This window comes from Grampus griseus (genome assembly GCF_964374135.1).
Source record: "Grampus griseus genome assembly, chromosome: 1".
Taxonomy (NCBI): domain Eukaryota; kingdom Metazoa; phylum Chordata; class Mammalia; order Artiodactyla; family Delphinidae; genus Grampus; species Grampus griseus.
Genome location: NC_139017.1, coordinates 72,903,659 through 72,921,542, shown reverse-complemented (window position 1 = coordinate 72,921,542; position 17,884 = coordinate 72,903,659). Strand labels below are relative to the sequence as shown.

At 43.5% G+C, this 17,884-nt stretch overlaps 1 protein-coding gene across 1 annotated transcript in view; it reads right to left on the bottom strand.

The window, feature by feature from the left end:
- Positions 1 to 13,799, bottom strand: part of GATAD2B (GATA zinc finger domain containing 2B) — an 81,597-nt gene extending 67,798 nt beyond the window's left edge. The window contains exon 1 of the mRNA XM_082648347.1: positions 13,695 to 13,799. The gene's annotated coding sequence lies outside the window, so the exon portion shown is untranslated. The remainder of the gene's footprint in view (positions 1 to 13,694) is intronic.
- Between the last annotated feature and the right edge of the window lie 4,085 nt (positions 13,800 to 17,884).

Here is a 17,884-nt window from a genome sequence, read left to right as displayed (position 1 = left end):
TTTTAATACCTGTCTTCTCTTCTGTACTATGTATCTTCTTGAGGACTGAGGCTGTATCATTTATCTTTACATACTCTACAACACCTATGTGTATGTCTTTTACACAGCAGATGTACAATAAACACCTAATACCTATGAATGTTCATATGAATATATGAATGGTCAGGCTTTTTCAGTTCCCCACAACCAGCCGATTTAAGTGGTTACAAAGTAAACAGAGCTCATGGAAAAGAGACCCAAGTTTTCTCTTTAACTGTCATTTTCCTAAACCAAACCAGTCTAGGAGAGAGAAAACCACCTGGGGTCTATACTCCAGGAAATGGAAAAATAACCCTGTTATCACTGATCAGGGCCTAGGATTTTCTGACATAATTTGGGATTTAGGATTACCGATGAAATTACAAAACAGACTTTATGAACTACGTAATCAGCATTCCTACAATAAGTTTAATAACCTAGCAGTACTCGAATTATGTTTACTCAATGCTGACTAAGAGAATAATAGCAATGAAAGTTATTAAAGAGCAAGACCTGCAGGCAATAGGAAAGGTATACAGCCATAAAGTCGAATATTCTTTCCCAACGAAGTTCTGGTATCCATGAAAAGATTTTCACCCTTAAAATTTTCATTTAAAGAATAAGTAAATTCTCTACATATGGATTTGAAAAAAATCTATGTTATTAAATGAAAAAAAGCAAGACGTGGAAAACTATGCCATCTTTTGCGTAAAAAGAAAAACTAAAAATAAACTCACATTTGCTTGCATATATATAAAAAACTCTGAAATGATAGAAAAGAAAGGAATAACAATGATGGGGCTTAAAACTAAGCAGCTGAGGGCTTCCCTGGTGGTGCAGTGGTTGAGAGTCCACCTGCCGATGCAGGGGACACGGGTTCATGCCCCGGTCCGGGAAGATCCCACATGCCGCGGAGCAGCTAGGCCTGTGAGCCATGGCCGCTGAGCCTGCACGTCCGGAGCCTGTGCTCCACAATGGGAGAGGCCACAACAGTGAGAGGTCCACATACAGCAAAAACAAACAAACAAACAAACAAAAAAACTAAGCAGGTGAGAAACAATGATGAAAAACTTTTCACTGTGTATCTTGATTTTTTTTTAAATTTGAACCAAACTTTTAACAATAAATAAAATGTTCCAACCATAACAAACAAATACATTTACAAGAACGAAAGCTATTTGGAGTAACCTTGTTTCTAATACCATAGAGAAAAATACTGTGATCCAAGGAGCTAGGTGAAATTAAAACTCTCCGTGATAGGAATCAGCTGCCACATTATAGTAACAGCATCCCATTCAGTTTAGTTTTATACTGTTTGGCCCAAAATAAAAAAGGATGTGAACAGAAAAACCCAGTCTAAAATTCATATGGCATCTCAAGGGATCCCAAATAGCCAAAACAATCTTGAAAAAGAAGAGGAGTCAGAGGACTTACACCTCCTGACTTCAAAATTTACTACAAAGCTAGAGTAACTGAAACAGTGTGGTACTGGCATAAAGACACATACAGATGAATGGAACAGAACAGAGACTCCAGAAATAAAGCCTTGCATATATGGTCAAATGATTATCAACAAGGGTGTCAAGGCCATTCAATGGAGAAGGGACTGTCTTTTCAACAAATGGTGCTGGAAAAACGGGATATCCACATGCCAAACAATACAACTGGACCCTTACCTTAGAGCATATACAAACATTAACTCAAAATGGATCAAAGACCTAAATGTAAGAACTAAAAGTATAAAACTCTTAGAAGGAAACAGAGGAGGAAAAAGCTCATGACATTGGAGTTGGCAAAAATTTCTTAATACAACACAAAAAATAGGCAACAAAAGAAAAAGTAAACTGGATCTCATCAAAATTAAAAATTTTGGGGACTTCCCTGGTGGTCCAGTGGTTAAGACTCCGTGCTCCCAATGCAGGGTGCCCAGGTTCGATCCCTGGTGAGGGAACTAGATCCCGCATGCCGCAACTGAAAGATTCCGCATGCCGCAACTAAGACCCGGTGCAGCCAAATAAACAATTTTTTAAAAAATTAAAAATTTTTGTGCATCAAAGGACACTATCAACACAGTAAAAGAATAACCCACAAAATGGGAGAAAACATTTGCAAATCATGTATCTGATACAGGATTAATATCTAGTATAAGGAACTCCTACCACTCAACAAGAAGAAAACAAACAACCCAATTAAAAAATGGGCAAGGCCTTGAATAGACACTTCTCTACAGAAGATATATGAATGACCAATAAGCACATAAAAAGATGCTCAAAATCACTAATCATTAGAGAAATGCAAATCAAAACAATGAGATACCACTCCATAGCAATTAGGATGGCTTTTACAAAAACAAAAATTAAAAAAAAAAAGAAAGAAAATAGCCAAGTGTTGGTAATAAGAACATAGAGAAATTGGAATCCTCGTACACTGCTGATGGGAATGTAAATGATATAGTCACTGTAGAAAACAGTATGACAGTTCCTCAAAAAATTAAACATAGAATTGCCATATGATCCAGCAATTCCAATTCTGGGTATACACCCAAAAGAATTTAAAGCAGGGACTCAAACAGATGTCTGTACACTCATGTTCACTGCAGCATCATACACAATAGCCGAAAGGTGGAAACAACCGAAATGTCCGTTGACAGATGAACAAATAAACAAAACGCGGTAAAGTGTGTGTATACACACACACACACACACACACACATACATAATGGAATATTAGTCAGCCTTAAAAAGGAATGAAATTCTGACACATGCTACAACATGGATGAACCTTGAAGGCATTATGCTAAAATGAAATGAGCCAAACACAAAAGGACAAAAATTGTATGATTCTACTTACGTGAAGTCCTTAGAGTAGTCAAATTTACAGAGACAAAGTAGAATAGTGGTTGCCAGGGGCTAAGGGGAGGAATAACATGGAATTATTTTTTAATGGGTACAGAGTTACTATTTGCCAGGCAGAAAGAAGTTAAAGGTCTTACAACTAGTAAGCAGCAAAGTAGAAATTTGAACCTAGGACTTTCCAACTGCAGAGCTATACTTTTAAAAGTGACCAAAACTCTAGTTTAACCAAAGAAGGAAAGATTTCAACTAATTATGTAAAAATACCCCCAAGATTAGTACCAATACTAGACTATTTTCTCATATCCAGACACCAGAATTAAATGTATGCACAACACCAAGAATGGTTGGTTCTGAAGGAGAACAACAGAGAGTGCAAAGTTTTTCAGAATAACCAGCAAAACCTAATGTGACACTCTAGGCAACACATGAAAGATGTGCTAAGCAGCCCCAGTAACAACAAAATTAAAATGACCACTTTCAAAGCCTTCTTCAGATAATTCTTAAAGCTATAAAACAATGAGTAAAAATCTCACTGTTCTCCTTCAATACACCTCTGTACCATAAAAGTGCCCCTTATACAGTCATCTTCACACTCCCAACCAAACTGAATCTAGAAGACAGCAAAGAAGTCACACATAACTAGAGACACTTCTAAGTTTTAATTTTTGATACAACTTTATCATATTGTATTTTACTCCCTCCTGTGAATATTATCAGGTATTCAGCCAGCCAGAATAGAAGGTTTAATCTGGAAATAGAAACTGCTCAGATTCTAACCTTGGTTATACTCTTCTGTGACATCTACCACTCTGTCTCTGACAAAACTGGGAACCTACAATTTAATACCAGATATATATCAAGACTTCGGTAGTATGAATGCAACAGTCAAAACAGTTCATTACAGATGGTACCCCTTCGTGTATAATAATTTATTAAATCTCAAAAAAAAAATTTTACACCACTATTTAAGCTAGAGACATCCTATTCCCTTGAACCCTCAAGGGTTTTCAAAGTTGCACTTGCTATTTTTAAGATGTCTCTGTCCACTGCAAGCACAGCTGTAAAAGATCCTTTTCCAGTCACCCATACTCCTTGAAAGCTTTCAGTTCAATATTAATGCATTATACAGAACTCAACTGGGAAATAGCTCTCCAAGCAGAAGGTGAAGAGTTAAAAATGGAGGCTAATGAAAACTTAAGACTGAATCCTAGTGCAGTAAGAGACCCATATTCTGGGCTTCCCTGGTGGCGCAGTGGTTCAGAATCCGCCTGCCAACGCAGGGAACATGGGTTGGAGAGCTGGTCCAGGAAGATCCCACATGCCGCAGAGCAACTAAGCCCGTGTGCCATAACTACTGAGCCTGTGCTCTAGAGCCTGCAAGCCACAACTACTGAAGCCCGCGTGCCTAGAGCCCGTGCTCCGCAACGAGAAGCCACTGAAATGAGAAGCCCGCACACTGCAACGAAGAGTAGCCCCCACTCGCTGCAACTAGAGAAAGCCCGCGCGCAGCAACGAAGACCCAACGCAGTCAAAATTAATAAATAAAATTAATAAATTTATATATTAAAATAAGAGAGACCCATATTCTAGTTTCCATTCACTTGGCAGAAAATATCTGGATTTAATATACTCTTAAGAAAGCAAAACTTTCAAATTCACAATGCACTCAGACAAGGAACTCAGCAAGCATTCTTTACTAACTGAATTATAAAATGAGAAAAGAAGAGCATTAGAGTAACATAATAATTATTCATGGACACTACTACATGAGAAGAGTGTCATACTACTCACATCAGATTTCCATAGAATCTAATATAGGGTCTTCTAGCCAACCTGTCCAGGGCAGTAACAATACACATGACCAACTGCTTCAATCCATTTGATAGCAACAATCAATCTAGCCATATAAATGTTAAAGAGTGGTTAGAAAAGTGCCCCTCCCTCCAAAAGATGTTATTCTCTTGGGGAAATATTTTCAACGTTTTTCACTGGTAGCTCAACCTATTTAGTGGTGCACACCATTCAGGTAACCTTTATGCCTTTAAAGAACATAGGACAAATTTCTCAAAGTTTTGTTTTAATTTCAAGACTAATGTATCATCTTTAAAGGACCGAAAAAAATCAAAGGTATTGTTCCTTCTTGCCTCTGATCCCCAGGTCTGCCTGCATGACTCACAGAAGAGAAAGAATGGGGGGCTTTACAGATTTCTTAGTGTGATACTACCATCTTTACAGAAAGGAAGGGTTTCTTGCTCCTGGCTCAAGGGATTCTGCTCACTCACAAAGCTGAAACCTTACTCTCCTGCTTCCTAGAACGTTAGATGAAAGAAGGTGGGGGCAGCAGCTCAGTAACAGTTATCCTCCTGAGAACTCACTGAAGGTGAGGGCCAAGCTGGATGAGCTGTGCCATTTGCCTTAGAAGATTCATATGGAAAAAAACCGCAGCCTCCGAACCAGTGAAGTTTCTAAAATATACCTAGTCTAAGGCCACCATACTAGTTCTCTGAAAAACCAGCACACTAAAGCAGTTAATTCCCTCATTCAAGAGTGACAACCCTTCAACAACAACAACAACAACAACAACCCATGAAGAACTACAGGGAAGCAGAATATCAAGGTGCAGTACTGTCTTCTCGAAGAGATGCTCTTTCATGGTCAAATAAGTTCCAGAAGCTTTGCATCCTTTAGCCATTCTTTTACCACTCCTAATACACAATGTATATTTAGGCACGCAAGGCTCTGGGACATTATGTTGTAAAGAAATCTGCCTTAACTTAACGCAGAATTTTTCAAAACCCTATTTGACATTATATTTTCATATAAGACCTATTAATATTGAGGAAAACTATCTTTCTTTTGTTTGTTTTGTTTTTGTAAAGGCAAAACAAAACTCTATAAGAAGTGTTAGGAGAATGGTAAGATCACAACTTTTGGAGTCAGGCAGAGTTGTTCAAATACTGGATTCACCACTTTTATTAATTTTTGAGATTCTAGCAAAATGACAACCTCTCTGGGAATTGAGTTTTCTCATCTGTAAAGTGATCATAATATCTCCCTCACAAGAGTTACTGTAAGAATTTAAATAGCATAAAGCCTTACACAAAGAAAGTGCTCAACAAATGAGTTTATATTTACATTTTAAAAATTCCCTTCAGGGACTTCCCTGGTGGCGCAGTGGTTAAGAATCTGCCTGCCAATGCAGGGGACACGGTTCGAGCCCTGGTCCAGGAAGATCTCACATGCCGCGGAGCAACTAAGCCCATGAGCCACAACTACTGAGCCTGAGCTCTAGAGCCCACGAGCCACAACTACTGAGCCCATGTGCCACAACTACTGAAGCCGGCACACCTAGGGCCCGTGCTCTGCAACAAGAGAAGCCACCACGATGAGAAGTCCATGCACTGCAATGAACAGTAGCACCTGCTCGCTGCAACCAGAGAAAGCCCCCATGCAAGAAACACCCAGCGCAGCCAAAAATAAATTAAATAAATAAATAATTTAAAAAATTCCCTTCAAGTTCCAAAAGTTGCAAAAATGCAATTTTTTAAAATCTGAGGGAAAAATTACAGAATCCATGACTGAAATACTCCCTGAGAAGTGTAATTTCTCAGGATTTTGCAAACTTTTTAATCCACTGGACTGAGAAAGGCTTTAAATTTGCCACATTTAAGATGATATAGGGGGACTTCCCTGGTGGCACAGTGCATAAGACTCTGCACTCCCAATGCAGGATGCCCAAGTTCAATCTCTGGTCAGGGAACTATATCCCACATGCATGCTGCAACTGAGAGTTCAAATGCCATAACTAAGGAGCTGGCGAGCTGCAACTAAGGAGATGCCTGCCACAACTAGGACCTGGTGCAACCAAATAAATAGTATTTAAAAAAAAAAAGAATGATATACAGGAACACACTACACCTACTGATAAAAATGGATATGAACAGAACACATGTTGTAGAAGAGTATTTATGGTTTCAGTGATAAAAAGGGCCTTACATGAATATAAACAAGAAAAAATGAGTTGTGAGAAAAGCTCAGCTTGTGTCAGTACATAATAACTAACAACTGTACAGTGTTTTAGCTTATAAAACATCTTTACATGCATAATCTCATTTGACTGACAAAGAGACCTAGTTAAACAGATAAAGCAGCTACTGATCCTCATTTCTACGCTGAGAAAACTATGGCTTGGAGACTTTAAGTGACTCAACCAAGGTCACACAGATGATAAAAAGAACCAAGACTCCAAACTTGTTCTTCTGCTCCCAGAACATAACAAATAGGGCATCTTCTAAATGTACGCAGCATTTTCTCAACCCACAGAATTATTCATATTTTAAAATACTTTTTGGGTGACAGGCACCATGATAGGCACTGGAGACACAAAAGTAAAAAGACATGCTATCTCTTTATTTCAGAATGTTGTCAGACCACTGGGGAAGACAAGCAATATTTATAAATTACAGTGAGATCAAAGAAGAAAGCATATCTAAGTCTCTTTGGGCAAGTCAAGGAAGGCTTCCCAGAGACAGCAGCATTTGAGATGAAATTTGGTAGCTGATCTGGGAACTAAAAGAACTGTATTTGGAGGACTTCCCTGGTGGCACAGTGGTTGGGAGTCAGCCCGCCAATGCAGGGGACATGGGTTTGAGCCCTGGTCCAGGAAGATCCCACATGCCACAGAGCAACTAAGCCCGTGCACCACAGCTGCTGAGCCTGCTCTCTAGAGCGTGCAAGCCACAACTACTGAGCCCGTGTGCCAAGAGCCCGTACTCTGCAACAATAGAAGTCACCGCAATGAGCAACCCACACACCGCAACGAAGAGTAGCCCCTGCTCACCGCAACTAGAGAAAGCCCGCACACAGCGATGAAGACCCAACGCAGCCAAAAATAAATAAATTTTTTAAAAAAAGAATAAAAGAACTGTATTTGCTCATGTATAAACTGTAAAGGGAGAAAAGTAAGGCTGGATAGAAAAACAAAGGTCAAGATTTACAAAGGGGCTTTGATATTATGCAGAGTACCTTTAAATGATTGGAAACTATTGAATACCTTCGAGAAGGCCAAGTAGAATAATCAGATCTCCATTAGACTATTCTGAAGAGAATATGATTGAGAGTTTAAAAGGAAACGACTAAAAACAAACAGAACTGTAAGAGATCATGGCAATATTCCAAATAAGAGTTGCTGTGGTCCTGAATTAGGAGACCCGCAACGGAGATACAGAAAAAAGGTATAGATTCAGAAATATTTGGAAAGTAATGGATAAGGGAGAGAGAGAGAATTGACAATGATGCTCTCATTTCTGGCTTAGGTGACTCAATGAATCACAAAATGGGAATAGATGATGAAAATGCTGAGCTTGAGGTACCAATGGAATACAGAGATGGATATGTCTAGCACAAAGTAGACAACTGGAAACAGAGGGCTGGAGTTTAGGAGATGTGATAATATATGTGAATATATATGAAGATTTTTTTCCATAATCAAGTGTTATTTACCATTTCAATGGGAAGGCAATCATTTTATCATCGTTATTTGTATAATGCTTCAAAGTTCAAAAAACATTTTAATATCCTGTATCATACCACATTTCAGTTTTGTTATAAACAAATACGAAGTTTGGAAAAGTTATTATTATTCCTATTTGATCAAGAAATAGTTATTGAGTATTAACTATATGCCAAACACTGCACTAGGCATTAAACAAAACACCAGAGTAAATCCATGCTTTCATAGACCTTCCATCATACCAGGGGAATCAATAAGCAATAAATGTAACAAATAAGTGTGTTAGAAAGCTGTAAGTGCTGTATGAAAAAGAAAGAACAGAGAAGGATTACAAGTGAGGGGTGGAAGCTAAAGGTGAAATTTTAAATAGGGGTAGGATAAAGTCTCATTGAAAAGGTGACATTTAAACAAAGGCTTGACTGAAGAAGGTAAGAAAATTAGTCATTTGTATTATCTCTGTGGGAAAAACTAGTTATTTCCCACTAGAGGGAATAACTAGTGCAAAGGTCCTGAGATAGAGTGTGGCTAATGCACTTAAGGAACAAGTCAATGTGGCTGGAATGGAGTGAGCAAAAGGGAGGATGACAGGAGATCAAAAAGAGAAGAATAGGGAGAGGCAGATCATGTAAGACCTTAGAGCCCAAGGTAAAGACTGGCTTTTACTGTGCAAGAAACGGGAGTTCAAAAATTTGGAGGCTTGGGAATTCCCTGGTGGTCTGGTGGTTAGGACTCCATGCTTTCACTGCTGAGGGCCTGGGTTCGATCCCACAAGCCACGCGGCCAAAAAAAAAAAAATTTAGGAGGTTTACCCAAAATCCTGTATCAAATAAATGGTAAAGCTAGGATTTGACCCGGGATTTCTAGACTCTCTACGCTTGTGTTCTGCTATTCCAATTTGCCACTTATTAGCCCACAAACTCCCTCCAAGGAAGTCTGAATTTAAATATCCTCAAGAAGCTAACTTTATAACTACCTTCTAGGTTAGAGATGCACAACCTCTCCAATTAACATTTCTAATCCCTCACAACCATAATGAGAATTTACTAATCCTAAAGTCTAATCTAAATCCTAATATCCAGCCTATTTTTTGGTAGATTACAAACTCCACCTTCCCCATAAATGAGACAAGATCAAGAAAGCTTTATTAGGAGGCTTAAAGCATGGCTTTCAGGTTCAAGTAACTGAATTACTTTTAAAAATGTATACTAGCCAGATGTGAAAAAAAAACAAGAGAATGGCTCAGGAATGCCAAAGTATTGTCATTTTCCTTAATAGTTTACTGTTAGTATTAATAACAACTAAGTTCACATGTAGTCAAAGAAGCTTCTGCAATTATTATGACTCTTTAAGGTCTGGGATTTGACCATTTCATACCTCAAAATTAACAAAATATGTGTCCTCATTCATCTGTTGCTTTTGGTACAAGCCAGAACTCTTGATAGCGTCTTGCCGGTTGATGGCAACTTACGGCAAACACCAGAGGATTATGAGGGAGACATCAAACATTACTGAGATACCATCTGGAAGTATATCAGACTGGTTAAGCCCTTAATGACCCTGGGTCACTCCTTTCCTACTGAATAAACTCAAACCGTATAGGGATATTTCATATATCCATAAAAGAGAAGGTAAAAGATGGAACATGAAGAAGGAGCACTTCAAATCAAATCTACTCTTCAGAGGCTTTCATCACTACTACGCAAATATAGGAGGCTCTCTGCTTCACGGACTCTGGAGCCACCAAAATCCCCAACCAGTACCTACAGAAAAAACATCACAGGGATTACTGAAGATAAACTATATGGCTAACAGAAGCTTCCCCCCACCAAAGCCAGTTCTTTTCAACAGAAGCTGAACTTCCTTATGTATCCAATTCCCAGGATTGCTTGCTTAGCCAATGCAAGAGAACTGCAACTTCGTGTGGCACTGCCTGATAGGCTGGATTTTTCCTGAGCAAAAGGTGAACAGCTTTATGCCAGGACTAGATTTATAGTCAATCTGACTCTGTGTCTTTTTTTTCTTCCCCTCTAAACTGTCTCAGAAAATGCCTGGCTATTGTGCCTTAATATGTAATGAAGCAGAGCTTTAAGTACTGCAAGTGGTCTGGAGAAGAAAGTCCTTCAGTTCCAGTATGGCTCAAATCATGATTTATCGAGCAATTGTTTTAATCAACCAAAGCTGGTTTGGCTTTTCTCAATGAACTAAATGAGCATCCTGAGCTGAGTGCAGAGGGGCTACTTGTCAGCATGACTCCCAATGAGGTGGCTAACATGGAATAAGCTCCAGAGTCTAGAAACCAGGACAGCACAGCTGCTGTTCCCCTAAATATGCACCTTCAGCTTGATGGGTGGGGGGAGGTAAGGAAGGAAGGAAGAATCAGTAAATTGAAACAAGAGGGACATCCCTGGTGGCACAGTGGTTAAGAAGCCGCCTGCCAATGCAGGGAACACGGGTTCGAGCCCTGGTCCAGGAAGATCCCACATGCCTTGCAGCAACTACACCCGTGCGCCACAACTACTGAGCCTGCGCTCTAGAGCCCACGACCCACAACTACTGAAGCCCACATGCCTAGAGCCTGTGCTCCACAACAAGAGAAGCCACCGCAATGAGAAGCCTGCGCACTGCAACGAAGAGTAGCCCTGGCTCTGGGCAACTAGAGAAAGCCCTCGCACAGCAAGGAAGACTCAACATAGCCAAAAATAAATAAATTAAATTAAATTAAAATAACAACAGGCCTAGTTTACATACAACATACGAGATAACGCTTAATCCAGAGGTCCCAGCAGAAGATTAGGATACTATTATTGACACACTGACTCTTCTTCCACACTGCTGTTCTCTAAACAAAACCCAACCTGGAGATCTGGGTGGGGGTGGGGGGAAGGTGGGGGTGGTGGGTGGTAAGGAGAGACACTAGTCCAAAAAAGGGGAGGCAGGCAGCACACAGACTTTTGAATGTACTTTTAAGACTGAAATTCAGAACAGAATTCTCACGTTTCCCTTCCCCACCACCCTACGGCCTTACGCTAAACACAGCAGTAAAAGTTACTGCCATAACTTACATCTGAAGTGCTGATCAGGGAACCTGGTTAACGTTGTTCCTAGACAAGTATTTGAATGTAGCCTCTATTCAGACCCTACTGGGACTGCCTCTAAACAGGAAGTTAACAGACATCACACATAGGCAGGGAAGGCAAACCACAGTGTCAAAAAGATGGATTCTGCTGTCAGCTACTCATCACTCTCACCTCATCAAAAGTGTTCTCAAGTCAGGAATAGGCAGGACAAAAGTCCATAAGCCTCACCTCTTCTCAAACTGGGTCACTCAGCCTAAAGGTCCAGCCTTCTGATTCCTGCTAATTAATACTTATCCTTACCATGATGACTACCACTGCCACTAGACTAAAAAACTGTATTCCTCTTAAAACGGAACACAGTACTACCAAATCAGTACTCCCATTAACTCGTTATTTATACAGCCCACCTGCTTAAAAAGCCCAAGGAAAGACTATTCTTGACCCAGCCCATTCCAAAACAGTCAGAGACTGAATATCAGTCACAAAAAAGCAGCACCATTTCCAACAGGTGTGGGCCTTCGCTCAAAATATATTAAGCCTGTCCAAAGCACCACCTTTACCAGCTCCAGCAGTAGCCTCTTTCCCAACCAAGCACCAACAGAAATGCTACTACAGGACAATACCCTACCGAGACTGCTCCAACACCAAAAATATGAATCCAAATGGTTATCTCAAGGAAGAGTTTAAATCAGTGTATCAAAGAAGGAGCAGTAAAGTTAGCACTAAACTCCCAAATAGGATAATCTCCAACATACAGACAACAACATATAGACAGCCCGCTGCTGCAAGAAAACAACCAGAAGTCATCTGTACTGGGATGGGGACTGGATGGCTGGAGAACACAGGTGAGAGAGAGAGAGACTTCTTTTCACTTTGTATCACATGCATGCATTGTCTTTTTTAAAAATAATTTTGAGAGAAAAATGTTTTAAAAACTCAAAAGCATCAGCTCTTCTCCCAACACAGATCTGTTAAACCGGCTTTTACTCCAGCTGCTGCAAGTTCAAATCTCTTTCAGTCTGGCCTGAAAGCACTACTCTTTTCCTTTGCTGAAACACACTACGTTAAGCATCTCCCTGCTCTCTTCACACGCACACAAAAGCCCTCTAAATAATCATTTATTAGAAATGAGAAAACTGGTTCTCGGAAGGCTACCTGATTCTCCAGATGACAGCAGCAGAAAAGGCTGATAGCTAGCTCAGTTAGCATCCACATGCCACCCACCCACCATCAATGCCTCCATCTCCACTTCAGGGCCAGCCCTATGAACTAACACCTTGTGTGTGGAGGGAAGTTGATGCTAGGGAAGAATCCAAGGAGGCTACCATACCTTTATGAAGGGGAAAAGTGCCTGGGCCGGCGAATGGCACCGAAAGCTCTGCACTCATAGGAGTGGCTAGCTCCTTAGAGCAGGGAGGCAAAAAGTACTCTAAGTCCGGATTTGGTTTAGTAAAAGGTAAGTTCTAGTTCCATCGACCCTCAGGCACTGAACTGGGATACAGATCCAGTGGGTCCCAGAAGCCCGGCTGAAGAAAGGGGTAGTTTAGTCCCTACAGAAGACAAGTACCCACACAGGCTTAGACAATTCCCTTCTAAGGGAGGACGAGGGAACGGTGGACGATGAAATAAAGGAGTAAGGTTCTGCGTTCCAGATCCCTTCGCCTTAAGAAAGGTAATCATCCCGTGCTTCCTTCACCCTTAAGGATCCCCCATTTGTCCCAACCGCCAGCAAACACAAGACTGAGAGCAGGGAGCGGCCCCCGCACCCTGAGGGCACCACTGGGGGTGGAGAGAGTTAAGGGGGGGCGCGCTAGAGAGGAAGGAGGGGAGCATGGCGGGCCTGAGGCAGTGAGTGAAAGCGGGGAAGGCGGGGGAAACGGGGCGCGAGGGAGGGGAGAAAGAGTAAAAGGAGAAGAAATGAAGGGACACGAGCTGGGGGCGCGCGAGGCCGAAGTGAAAGACCGGGGCGCGCGCGCGGAGCGGGGGGAGGGGATGAGGTGAAGGGGGAGCGCGAGGCGGGGGCGCGCGGTGCCGGGGTGGGGGGAGGGGGACGCAAGGCGGGGGCGCGCGGGCGGGCGTCGGCTCGCGGGCGCTTCCCCTCCCCCCGCCCCTCCACCTTTCCCTTCCCCCACCTCCGCCACCACCGCCTCCTCCCAGCCTCCCTCCCTTCCTCGCTCCTCACCGCCCCCGGGCGGGCGGGCGGCCAGGCTGGCCTAGGCCAAAGCTCCTCACCTGGCGGTGGCGGTGTAACTCCCGGCTAGCTCGCCTCCCCAGGCGGCGGCGGCGGCGTCGAAAAAGGAAGAGGCTACGGCACAGTAGGTTCCGGACCCCGCTGACGGGACCGGGGGTGGGGGTGGGAGAGGGGGGCGGGCCGGACCCGGGCGGGCGGGCGGAGCAGACACTGCGGTACAGACGGGGGCAGCGGCGGCGGCGGCGGCTGCACCGGCGGCGGCGGCACCACACAAACAAGGACGCTGATTGGGCAGCTGCCAAGCGCCTCGACTCCGCCTTCCCCACACGCCACGACGCCCATTGGGCGACCTGAGCCGGCCTCCCCGCCCTCCTCTTCTCGGCTACACCAATAGGAGACAGGATGCCGGGGCTACACCCCACCCTTGAAGAGTGAGTGGCTGGAGAAGTGATGATTGGCGTACCTAAGACCCAATCGTAAACGGAGGAGGGGGATGGTCTAGCGGGGGCGCGTTAATGGGTACCTCGGCCAGTCCCAGACACATCCGGGTCTTCAGCAGCCCATTAAGTGTCGGGGGTCAAAAAATCGCTTCAGGCTGCAACTTTACCTTAGAGACGTTTTGGTCCCCAGGCAGCCGCCGTACCCCAGTATCCCAAAACCGGGATTCCCCTTTGGCCTGTTCTCATTCTTCCAATTCTAAAGATGGAGACTGGCGAACGGCGCTGGGCTCTGTGTTGGATGGTGTTTCATCCCGACAGAATCCAGAAATTTCACGATAGAAGTAGCTTGAGGCGCTCAGGCCTTGCAGTCTATTTGGGGCGTGGCCTGTCTCCATCTGCCAAAGGCCTTGAGCTTCCTGGTCTTCATTGTATCCCAGCATGGTCCTGTCGTGACTGAACCACGACAGGAGAAAAAAAGGCAGCTAGCCAAATTGCTGAGAAATTACGCCGTGCAGAGCCCTTGCAGCTCCTCTCGGGATCTCTTGGTCTGGTCAGGTTCACAGTGAGGGAAACAGCTTCCCACTCCACCGACTCCACTCAAGGCCCAACTCCTGCTAGCCTCCCTACTTCCCAAAAGCAGTTAGGCCCACCTAAACTCTCAGCGTTTCTCGAGCACTTACCACAAGTATTGTTCTTGAGCATCTGAGGATAGGGACCAAGTATCAGAGTCAGTGTGTTGAAGGAATAATAATAGCTAACGTTTTGGGAAAAGAGACTGAGGCACTGTGCTATATATGCATCCTTATTTATTCTTTTAAGAGCTATGCGTGGGTTATTTTATTTATTCCTCATAACTCTGTGGGGTAGATGCTGTTATCCCCATTTTACAGATGAGGAAAATGAGGTACAAATCAAATGACTTGCCCAAAGTTACACATGGTAAGTGGCAGAGCTGAAATTTGAATCCAGGTAGATCAAGAAACAGGTTCAGGGGCTTCCCTGGTGGCGCAGTGGCTGGGAGTCCGCCTGCCGATGCAGGGGACACGGGTTTGTGCCCCGGTCCGGGAGGATCCCACATGCCGCGGAGCGGCTGGGCCCGTGGGCCATGGCCAATGAGCCTGCGCGTCCGGAGCCTGTGCTCCGCAACGGGAGAGGCCACGTTAGTGAGAGGCCCGAGTACCGCAAAAAAAAAAAAAAGGTTCAGAGAGGCTAAGGAACTTGAAAAGGTCAGACAGCTAATTAGTGACTAAGCAGTGGTTTGAACCCAGAAATAACTGGTTCCAGAAGCACTAGAATGTGTTTTTTCGAATCATTTAGAAGTCATGCTGTGCAATAGAAATGAAACTAATGAAGGACATGTCCACAAAAATACAGGTGGGCCCCTGAACACACACACATGCAGAGGCATGCCCCAATTCTAAAGTGGATAAAACACCTTCTCTTTCCAAGAACATGGTCTCTGGAGTCCAACTGTCTGGGTTTGGATCTCTTACCAGTTGTGTGATTTGGGTGCAAGTTACTTAACCTCTAGTTTCTATGCCCTACTTTCCCTATCTTTAAAATGGGAATGCTTGATGAGTACCTAGTTCATAGGGTAATGGTGAGGATTATAAAATATACATTTTAGATGTTCAGAGGGGTACTTCCCTGGTGGCGCAGGGTAAGACCTCATGCTCCCAATGCAGGGGGCCTGGGTTCGATCCCTGGTCAGGGAAATATATCCCACGTGCATGCTGCAACTAAGAGTTTGCATGCCACAACTAAGGAGCCCACGAGTCGCAACTAAGGAGCCCATGTGCTGCAACTAAGGAGCCCGCCTGCTGCAACTAAGACCTGGTGCAAACAAATATTTTTTTTTAAAAAAGCTCAGGATAGTGCTAAGCACATAGTAAGTACTCAGTAAACATTAACTATTATGAGAATTTTCCTGACTTTTCCAACAATTTCACCCTCTTAGTTCAAAATTCAGCTTCGATTGGTATTCTACCTGTAGTACCTGTCTTTTACCACACTGAAAATTATGTCATTTTAATTCCTTCACTGGCTCGGTTATTTCACACACGATAGAAGACCTATTATGTGACTAGATACTCTTCTATGTGCTGGGGATATACAGTAAATGGGACAAAGTCACTGCCCTCATGGAAGGTACAGCCCTCTTTCCCTAACCTGCTGCTTTGTCCATTATCAGTCCAGGGCACTCTCTGCTGTCTGAAGGGCCATTCTTCAAGGGCTGCAAGGATATGAGAAACACAGTGGTGGAAGATACTAGCCTGAGGAAGATACTAGTGAGGCCTGAGAAAATGCCTTTCAGCAAAATTAAAATCAGGCCGTGGAGGGGGAACTTTCAATCTGGAGCGATCAAGCTCCAAGACAGACAGGTAAGCAAGGCCACTGGTGTAGTGGACGTGACTTTGCCCTATGCAGGCTCTGTTCGTTTTCTTTTTGTGGCTAACATTTATTGAGTGTGTTTAGCATTTTATGTAGATTATATAATTAATCTTTGAACAACCTCCCCAATTTGCAGATGAGGAAAAACTGAGGCACAGCAGTTAAGTAACTTGTCTGATGTAATAAAATTAGTAAGTGCCAGAGACAAGATTTAATTAAAATTTGTCATACTTGAACCTACACACTCTAAAGTCAGGGAAAAGAAATGGGGCCAGGTAATTTGGACTTATCCTGCCCCTCATACAGTTCCCTAAGCCACAGGACAGAGATGTCAGATGCTGTGGTGAGTACTTTGCTATTGGAATCTGCAGGTACTCTCGCGGTTAAAGAATTCTGTAGTTCCACCCATCTGACTACAGGCCTGTTGAAAAATGAGCAGCATAAGCTGGGAGGCAGAGTCATCATTGGGGCATTCTAGACCAGGAAGACTGTATGCTCTGTTAAGGTAGGTACTGAGCCCCAAAATTCGCTCTATAATTCCAGATGGTTCAGTGCACAGCTGGGCATGCTACACTCAACAGAAACTTATGTTTTCAGGAAGGAAGTCACTCAACTTTGCAGAAGGTTGTTGGGGATGATACAGGGAAAGTTTGACTCTAGGGAGTGAGGTCTGATCAGAACCTGGGGTGACATGAGGGTTCCCCTCTGAAGAAGGCATCTCCTAGTCCCTGGCAAAAACAGATGGCATTTCCTAAGCCCCTCCTTTGCAGCTCCTTTAGGACACTGCTCAAGTTAGGATGGGGACGCATCCTCTGGCTTGAAGGTCCCAGAATTCAGGAGTAGTATGGCTCTCTTCATCCACCGATATCCACCCCCAGGAATTTGCGCTAGAGGCTCATGTAAGTTATTTCCTCCATTGACACTCCTGCCCTCCTTCCCCAAGATATTTCTGTTTTGTTGGCTAATTCCCTTTGGTAATTGATTTTGCAGCTCTGTTAGGAGTGTTTCCTGTGTTTATTTCATTATATAGGAAAGAAAGGGAGAACTCCGAGTGGACCAAAAGGATTAGAAAAATGATGCCTGGATGCCTGGCGCCCACACGCAGTGAGCCCCTTAATCCTTGCCCCTGTCTTCCTGGTGCTGTCCCCAGGTTGAGTCCCTGGTTGGAAGAGTACTGCCTTCAACTAGAGCAACTAAGGAGGCCTAGAATGAGATCCAGGGCTCCCAGGATGCGTGAGAGCTGCCCTGTGGAGGTACTGGAGAAGTTGGGAGGGGGAAGCTGTGGGGAGAGGAAAGAAGGCAGAGATGAGCTCAGGGCCCCCAGAGAATGGAGTCTTTGTGTGGGGTACAGATGAGGGACAAGGGGGTGATTGTGTGGGAGGGCCGGAAGTACCACACAG